Source organism: Acomys russatus, chromosome 7 (assembly GCF_903995435.1).
Source record: "Acomys russatus chromosome 7, mAcoRus1.1, whole genome shotgun sequence".
Lineage (NCBI taxonomy): Eukaryota > Metazoa > Chordata > Mammalia > Rodentia > Muridae > Acomys > Acomys russatus.
This window is the reverse complement of record NC_067143.1, coordinates 3,480,429-3,490,255: the sequence shown is the minus strand read 5'-3', so window position 1 is coordinate 3,490,255 and position 9,827 is coordinate 3,480,429. Positions and strand designations below refer to the sequence as shown.

General features: G+C 48.9%; 1 pseudogene; it reads left to right on the top strand.

Moving 5' to 3' along the window:
* The first annotated feature begins 3,805 nt into the window (after positions 1-3,805).
* Positions 3,806-9,767, top strand: LOC127192380 (sialic acid-binding Ig-like lectin 5; annotated as a pseudogene).
* Positions 9,768-9,827: the final 60 nt, after the last annotated feature.

Sequence of the window (9,827 nt, the reverse complement as noted above, 5' to 3'; positions counted from 1 at the left end):
CTTTTCTCATAGAAAAAGGCTTATTAGCATATATAGAGAGAGGTTCCACAGTTTACTCACGCTGAGCCAGTCAGTGGCTGGACCATGCCTCCTCTATCTCTTAGGGCTGCCGTTTGCCCAGACCACATCCTCCAGGAAGCTTGTTTTTTGTTTTGTTTTGGTTTTTTTTTTATGCAATAATCTCAGCAAATTATTGCTCACTGTTTACATCTTTTGGGGCAGCTGAGGAAGCAACAGACATTTTCATATAGGAAGCAGATCTTGTGGGCTATAAAAATGACAATACCACATATCCTGACGCACCTAGCGCTGCTGACGACCCAACAATTAACAGCTGAAATTTAGGGGCACACATTAATAGCCAGTTGCCCTCTGTGTGTGGGAGTAGGTCACCCCGACAGACGCCGTATCTGAACTATGATTCCCTTGAGTTTCATGGGGGTGATCCAAACTCACCAAGGACTATTAGGGAGTTTGCTCCGTGTGAAGCGCCTGTGTCCTCTATGGCTCCCCAGGGACAACCCCCCCTTCTCCTTCCTCTCCACATTTCTCATATGAATGAATATACACATATGTGGTGCCAACGCTTTTGTCCATGAGTGCTTTGTGAGCCTAGAGGTCAAGGTTTCAGTGACTTCCTTTATTGTACCTTCTCTTCTCTTCTTCTTCTTCTTTCTTCTTCTCTTCTTCTCTTCCTTCTTTCTCTTCTTCTTTCTTCTCTCTCTCTTCTCTTCTTCTTCTTTCCTCCTCCTCTTCCTCCTCCTCCTCTTCTTCTTCTCCTCTTCCTCTTCTTCTTCTTCTCCTTCTCCTTCATTTATTATTGTTGTTGTTATCATTGTTACTGTTATTTGACACAGGACATAGTGGCTTGAATAAAAATGGCCCCCTTTGGCTTATAGGGAGTGGCACTATTAGGTGTGGTCTTGTTCGGGGAAGTGTGTCAGGAGGTGGGTGTGGGGTGTGTGGGGTGTGTGGGGATGGGCTTTGAACTTTCAAATGCTCAAGCCAGACCCAGTGCCACTCTCTCCTGATTTGCCCGCTGATCCAGATGTAGAAGTCCTCAGATGCCTCTCCAGCACCATGTGTGCCTGCCTGCGTGCCACCATGCACCACCACAGTAATGGACTAAATCTCGGAACCCGTAAGCCGCGCCAATGAAATGTTTTCCTTTAAAAGAGTTGCTGCTGTTCTGGGTGCGTCTCCACAGCGATAGAAACCCTACCTAAAGCAAAGGGTCTCTCCTGGAACGTGGAGCTTCCTGTTTAGGCTAGCCAGTGAGGCCCTGGGGTTACCTCTTTCTGGCCTTCAGTATCTTGGTTAGAGTTTAGAAACTGTTGCATGTAATTTGATGTGGGTGTCGGGAATCCTAACCCAGGGCTTCAGTTAACCCACTAAGTCACCTCTACTGCCTCCTATATAATGGCTTTCCAGAGAGTTGGTCACCTTTCTATATACCAATGACAGGTGCATAGAAAAAAGAAGGAAGGAAGCAATGCCATTCACAGTAGCCTAAAAAGTACTTGGAATAAACTTAACCAAGGACATGAAATATGTGTACATGAGAACTTTAAACCACTGAAGAAATATAGGCAGACACCAGAAGACAGAAAGGCCACCCACATTTGTGTTTCCTAATAATTAGTCTTGCGAGGATGGACAGCTTACCAAAAGCAATCTACAGACTCAATGCTGCCCAATCAAAATGGAAATTTCATTTGTCACACACAAAAAAGGTTTTAAAAATCCAAAACGTTCACACCAATACACTAAGCTCCTCACATAGTCAAAAGCAATCCTGAGGGATGAGAATCCTGCTGGGGATAGGATGACACCTCCTTGCAGGGTCCAGATAGAAACCCACACAACTATAGATAGCTACCAATTTTTAATTTAAAATTTAATTTTATGTGTTTTGTTTTTGTTTTGTTTTTTTGTTTTGCTTGTTTTGTTTTTTGCCTGCATGTCTGTGCACATCTCATCAGCCTGTTTGCTTAGGCTGGAAGGCAGCTTCATATCCCCCGGAACCGGAGTTAGCGTGTGGGAGCTGGGATTTGACCTGATTCTCTGCAAGAGCAGTCAGTGCTTTTAACTGCTGAGCCATCTCTCTAACTAACCCCTAGACACTGATTTTTGACAAGGAAGTAAAAGATATACATGGAGAAAAGTAAACTTCTTCAATAAAATATGTGTATCTCACCCACAGGAGAATGAAACTAGACCTCTCATCTCCCAACCACACCCCGACCCCCACCCCCACCCCGACCCCACTCCTACCCGACCCCCATCCCCACCCCGACCCCGACTCCAGCCCAACCCCACTCTCACCCCGACCCCCACTCCCACCTCGACCCCCACCCTCACCCCGACCCCCACCCCCACTCCCAGCCCGACCCCCACTCCCCACCCCGACCCTCACTCCCACCCCCGACCCCAACCCTCACCCCGACCCCCACCCCCACTCCAGCCCGACCCCCACTCCCACCCCGACCCTCACTCCCACCCCGACCCCCACTCCCACCCCGACCCCCAACCTCACCCCGATCCCCACTCCCACCCGACCCCCACTCCCACCCCGACCCCCACCCTCACCCGACCCCGCACAAAACGTCAACTCTAAGTGGATCAAGTACCACTTCCTCTGACAAGCTGCTCTAATTCTAACTTCCTGCATCACCTACAGGCCAGACTGGGTCATCAACCTGCGTGCTTGTCATGAGCTGGATGTATGTGTGTCTGTGTGAGTATGTGTCTGTGTGTGTGTTTGTGTGTCTGTGTGTGTGTGCGCGTGTGTGTCTGTGTGTGTTTGTGTGTCTGTGTGTGTGAGTGTGTGTGAGAGTGTATGTGTCTGTGTGTGTTGTGTGTCTGTGTGTGTGTGTGTGTCCTGTGTCCTATGAGATATTAAGCAAAGATCTGACTTTTGCCCATAGATCCCAGTGGTTCCCTCACCTGGCTTTTTGATTTGAAGTTGCTTTTGTTTTAGTTTTGTGTTGTTGTTGTTGTTGTTGTTTTTTGCTTGTTTGTTGTTTTGTTTTTTGTTTTTAGACAAAGTCTCACTCTGGAACCTGGGCCAATCTGGAACTCGTGGCAATTCTCCTGCCTTAGTTACAAGCTTGAGTCACCACGCCCGGCTCTTCTGCCTGGTTTTCTTCATTGTGCTTTTACTCATTTATTATTCATTTCATGTTTCTAAAGATTGGTTTATTTTTGTATGTGTATGAGTTCCTGCATCAATGTCTGTGCTCCACACGCATACAGTGTCCACAGAAGTCAGAATAGGGTATCCCAGTGCCCTGGAATTTGAGTTACAGACAGGAGTGACCTGCCATGTAGGTGCTGGGGATCGAGCTTGGGTCCTCTGGGAAAGCAGTCAGTGCTCTTAGCCACTAAGCTGTCTCTCCAGCCACTCCATTTATGCTTTTCTTAGCTGTTTTGTCTAATCTTAAGTGCCATTAAATTTGGTTTAAAAAGAAAATTCAAACTGTGGAGTGCTGCTTACAGAGGTATAGAGAATTTTAAACTGGGATTTTACATTCCTTTCTTACATCTGTCATATTATTTAATAAAATTCTATAATTATTTAAAGTGCTTGCTTTTTTTTTACATTAAAATTTAAATGTAGGAAGTCTCTGCTTAACATCCCTTATGGCTCACTAGTTAAGAGCACTTAGTTGTTTTCTAGCACCCTGTACGTCAATTGGCCGAAAATACCATGCAACTCCAGCTCCGGCAGGTCTGTCGCCCTCTTGTGGCCTCTACAGGCACTTGCAGTCACGCAGCACTCCTGTGGTTAGAGCCTGGCGGACCAATGACTGGCTACTTGGGCCCGTGGGTGGATCTACGGAGTTCTTGTGCGTTGACATTGTCCACGACAGGCTTCCAGGGACATGAGTTCCCCCCCTTAGCCAAGCAGTCCTCAAGCCATCGCATCCTTGGTACTCTCGCGAGGCAGCCCACAGGGCAGTTAGGCCGCTCTGCAACCTCAGCACGGAGGCACCGCGCGAGCTCCGTGGTTCCTCCAAGGCCAATTCAGGATTGGCAGGCAGAGACTGCGCACCGTAGTTCACCAGGTGACTCTCTCTATGCTAGTCAGCTTGTCACTCCTTAGTACCTGATCAACTTTCACCTCCCCGTCAGCTGTTCAACCTGTCACCCATCACTTTTCTGCCTTGTCTCTCTTACTAACTTGTTCGTCCTGTGTCCCCTCAGTCATGTTTTTGTGCTGTCACCCCTCAGCTGTGTTTTTGTGCTGTCACCCTCAGTCATGTTTCTGTCCTGTCACCCTTCAGTCATGTTTTTGTCCTGTCTCCCTTCAGTCACCTTCAGTGTGTCACCAAATTAGCCTGAAAGGAAGCTGGTGGGTCACCATTCTGCCAGTAGAACAAACAAGAAGCCTGTGAGTTCGTGATCACTTTAGTGCCGTGTGAGTTAGCCATTTAGCTCCCTTGTACCCCAGTTAATCCATCTCTGTCGTAAACTGCCGGGTTAATCCATTAACTAGGCTGCCACCAGTCTCTTGGTAAATTAATTATAATTACACACCTGTAATCCTAGCTCTTGGGAGGTGGGAGCAGGACATTAGGATTTCAGGGTCATCCTCAGCTACACAGGAAAGGCCAGCCTGGGCTACATAAGACTGTGTAAAACACAGAAACAAACAAATCTAACAGTTGGTGAGCACTTGGCTGGCAAGGGGGAGATAGGGAGACAGACAGACAGACAGACAGACAGATGGAAGTATGCTGAGGGAAAGTAATTCCATGGCGTCCTCAGAACAAGACATGTAATAAAATGCAGAGAAGTGATGGCCAAAGGAGATGCAGGACGGATCCATGAGATGCCATCCCACCTACATTTCTTAAATCCTGGCAGAGACGAGCAAGAAGAAATCAGAATTATAAAGCTTGATTGATCACTACATCTCCGGCAATAAATCCCATCCCCGTGACATGGATATGGAACAAAATTGGAGAAGGGAAGAGACTTGACCAGAGTTATTTGGTGATTACTGGCAAAGCTTGGGTCAGGATATAAACTGGGCTCATTCCGACATCAAGGACGAGGTTTTAAGCTGGGAGGAGGGTCCCATGGAAGAAGAATCTCTTGATCCCAACTCTCCGCGGGTACTATCCTTTCATGCATTCCCCAACTCTCCATGGTGCCATCTTTTCATGCATCCCCCAACTCTCTGCGGTACCATCCTTTCAGCGTCCCCCCAACTCTCCACGGTGCCCATTCTCTCATGCATCCCCCAACTCTCCACGGTGCCCATTCTCTCATTGCATCCCCCAACCCTCCACGGTGCCCATCTTTTCATGCGTTCCCCCCAACTCTCCACGGTACCCATCCTTTCATGCATCCCCCAACCCTCCACGGTACCCATCCTTTCATGCGTCCCCAAATCTCACGGTACCATCCTTTCATGCGTACCCCCAACTCTCCACGGTACCATCTTTTCATGCATCCCCAAACCCTCCACGGTACCCATCCTTTCATGCGTTCCCCAACCCTCCACGTTACCCATCCTTTCATGCGTCCCCCACTCTCCATGGTACCCATCTTTTCATGCATCCCCAACTCTCCACGGTAACCCATCCTTTCATGCATCCCCCAACTCTCCACGGTACCATCTTTTCATGCATCCCCCAACCCTCCACGGTACCCATCCTTTCATGCGTCCCCACAACCCTCCACGGTACCCATCCTTTCATGCGTCCCCCAACTCTCCACGGTACCCATCCTTTCATGCATCCCCCAACTCTCCATGGTACCCATCCTTTCATGCATCCCCCAACTCTCCACGGTACCCATCCTTTCATGCGTCCCCATTAGCTTTTGAGAAATACCTGGTCATTGAGCCCCTCTTCCTAAAGAGTCACAGCACTGCGGCTTCACGGAGGATCTTAGTGGATGCCTCCTGTTCCTACATATCACTGAGCATCTTGTCCCGTGTAATTCTCGCTTCTCCAGGTCATCCTGTGCTTGGGTTGACCTGGGGGTTCAGGTACCTGCTTTGTGAAGATGTTTCTGCTCGCCCACCTCCTTGTTTCTTTCAGTTGCTGTCACCTCACTCTCCACGGTGAAGAGTATTGTATGCCTGGGAATTCTGCTGTTGCATATGGACCTGTCACAGCCACAGCTGGGTGAGTAGGACAAGAGACGCTTCTCAAGCAGTCCGAGGAAGCTGCCGATGGGACTGTGATGCTCATCTCTCTGCCTAGAATCCCCCGGTAAGGGGCTTGGGGTGTGGCTCAGTGGTAAAGTGTTGTGTAGCATGTGGGAGGCTTGAGTTCCATCCCCAGTGTGGCAAACAAAGAAAATAAGGCTGGGTCCTGAAGAAGAGAGAAAGGGAAATTCAGGTTACCTCACTGACCCCTGCCCCTCCCTCACCACAGAACCTGCCAGACTGCTCGCTCCTTCTGTGCAATGGAGAAGACGTTGCAGTGCAGTTGTTTCTTTCATGGGATCCCCACACCGTCTGTGCAGTGGTGGGTGGATGGAGTTCCTGTGGATGTGAACAGTGGGCATGGCCACCTCCAGGTGACCTCTACCATACTTGGTCCCTGGGACAACAGCACCCTCAGCCTGGCCCAGGCCCCGAAAATGGGCACAGTTTCTTCTCTGCGAGGGAGGAACAAACATGGAACCCATGGTTGAGCATCCTGCTGATGTCAAGTGAGGGTGGGGACATGGAGCCTGGATGAGGGCAGGGGACAGGGAGGGGTTGGCATTGAGGCTAGAAAAGGGAGCACAGCTTGGAATCTGAATCTGAAGTCTTAAGAGTGGCTTCCTGCATGGGAGAATGGTAAAGTAGAAGGATCCAGAGGGTCCTAGAAACCTACAAGAAGAACATTATGACGGGCAGATGTGGGCCCGGGGGTCCTGCTCAAACTGTGGCACCAGCCAAGGACTACATGCCGTAAATTTCAAACCCCAGATCTAGCCAATGGACAGGACATTCTCCACAGTTGAGTGGAGAGTGGGGTCTGACTTTCACACGAACTCTGGTGCTCCATATTTGACCACATCCCCTGGATGGGGAGACCTGGTGGCACTCAGAGGAAGGACAGCAGGTTACCAAGAAGAGACTTGATACCCTATGAGCATATACAGGGGAGGAGGTCCCCCTCAGTCACAGTCATAGGGGAGGGGAGTAAGGGGAAAATGGGAGGGAGGGAAGAATGGAGAATACAAGGAATGGGATAACAATTGAGATGTAATATGAATGAATTAATAAAAACAAAACAAAACCAAAAAAAGAGTGGCTTCCTGAGGGTGTGCAATATGGCTAGACAGGGAAAGGTGCTTGCTGCCAAGCATGACAACCTGAGTTCAGTCCTCAGGTGCCACGTGGTGGGAATTAGAAGCACACTACTGAAACGTATCTTCGTGCACACTGTGGCACATGTAATCTCCCCCATATAAATAAATAAATAAATAAATGAAATTAAAAAATATTTTTTACTTGTAAAAAGAAAACCTTACTGAAATGTCTTCTACTTCTAGGAAAGGACCATTTGGCTCCCCAGATCTTTCTGAAGGCGATGCTCCAGGGTGTGATCTATGCAGCCATGGCGATCACAGTACTTTTTCTCTGCTTCCTCCCCTTCATGTGAGTATGCCTTAGTTCATTTTATGCTGCTGTAACAAAACAGCTGAGATGAGCTAATTTATGGAGCACAGAGGTTTACTTATGTCAGGGTTCCAGAGGCTGAGGAAGCATAAGAGCATGGTGCTGGCATGCAGATCCAGCGAGGGCTTTCTTGCTTTATCACACTGTGAGACCCAGAGCAAGCATCTCTTTCTGTAAAGGTCACAAAGGCCACCGTAGGGGCCTCATCCTTCTGTCCTCTCTAATCCTGTCTGGCAGTAAGAAGGTGGGTAATCGGGCCTGAGTGCCTATCGGGGAAAGGAGAAGAGGAGTGGAGTGGCACATGGAGAGGAGTTGGGCTCAGCAGAGTATTGCTCAGATGGTAGAGCATAGAGCACTTTCTTAGCATACAGAGCACCTTGGACTCAATCCTCCAGCACTGTGGAAATGTGATGGTGCACGCCCATAGCCCACCGCTCCTGAGGTGGAGACAGGAAGATCAGAAGTTCAAGGTCAGCTTTAATGTGGTGAGTTCAAGGCTATAGGACAGTCTGTCTAAACAAACAAACAAACAAGCAAATGACAAGAAATTTCAAAGATGCATCAAGAGTTAAGAGCACTGGCTGCTCTTGCAGAAGACCTACGTTTAGTTGCCAGCGCCCACATCCCAAGCATCTTTAACCCCAGTTCCACAGGATCTGCTACCCTCTCTGGCCTCTGACGGCACTGCATGTGGTGCACAAACATATGTGCAGGCAAAACACCATATACATGAAATAAAAATAAATATGCTTCTAAAAACTTCTTCATACAGCAAGTTAATTAACTTAAATACGTAGCAATCTCCCTACAGGGCGCAAGGACCGTTCCCAGTTGACCCATCTGAACCCTTTGGTCTGTTAAACAGGGAATCCCTACCACACAGGGTGTGGAACTGACTTGCAGAGAAGGTGGGTGGCTTTCCCCGGACAACACAGGAAGCTGGCAGGACTCTTGAGACACCAGACTTGAATGCCAATCAAATCTGGAGCCCACATGGGGATGCAGAGAGGCAGGAGGTTGGAACTGATCGGAACACATTTCCTTAGAGCGGAATGTCTCAGGACGGATCAGGCAAAGAAGTGTGCGCGGATGAGAGCACAGAAGGGCTCTACGGCCGGGACGGGCCAGGGATCCAGCGTGAAGCTCGAAGAGCCTAGGGAATCCAACACTGAGCCACCCTCTGGGAAGCAGGCCTTGGTGAGTGCCCCTTGCACCAGGAAGGAGTCCAGGGTCGCAGAGCTGTTAGTGAGAGAAAGCTTGCACGCTGCCGTGGAGAGATGCTGCTCAGCCTGTGGCACGTATAGCGCACAATGACCTTGCAGGTTGTTTTGTAGGTACGAGAGTTGAGACCCCAAAAGCCTCATGGAAGAAACCGAAGCACATAATTTCAAGGGTAATTAGAACTATCAACAACACCACACCACAGCATACACACACACACACACAGACATACTATAGATACCATACACATATACGCCATATACAGATCACATATACACACATATACACACAGGCACACCATACACACCACATACATGTGCGCACACACACTATACACACATGCCATATATAGCACACACATACACATACACACATATGGTGTGTATGCAGCACACACACATACATACATACACACACATATACCACACACAGACACTCTAGATACCATACACACACACATACCATATGTATACAATACACACATAGACACACACACACACACACACACACACTGAATCCCCACTGGGAAGTTGATTGATAGCCTCCTAGCAGTAGCACCAGAATGGAAACTGAAGGTTTGGCTCCTGGCGTGCAGCAGGCAGCAGCCACCCACAGCCTCAGGCCCAAGTCAGTGCCGGGAGACTAGGTAGCACTTAAGTCTCAGCTCTGTCACCAAATACCGGACACAAGCAACTTGAAGGATTTGTTTGGGCTCATGGTTTAAGGGATACAGTCTGTGATGGTCAGTGTTAGCTGTCAACTGGGAGTATAGAGTCACTCGGGAGATGGGCCTCAGGACATGCCTGTGGGGCCCGTCTTCACTGTCCGGATTGAGGTGACCTGCCTGCTGTGGGTGGCACTGTTCCCCGGCTGTGTCAGTGGAGAAACTGAGCTGAACAGCAGCTGGCAAGCATAAGTTCTTTGCTCTCTTGATGCCTTGAATTTCCCGCCACGATGAAACTTGAACTATGAGGCC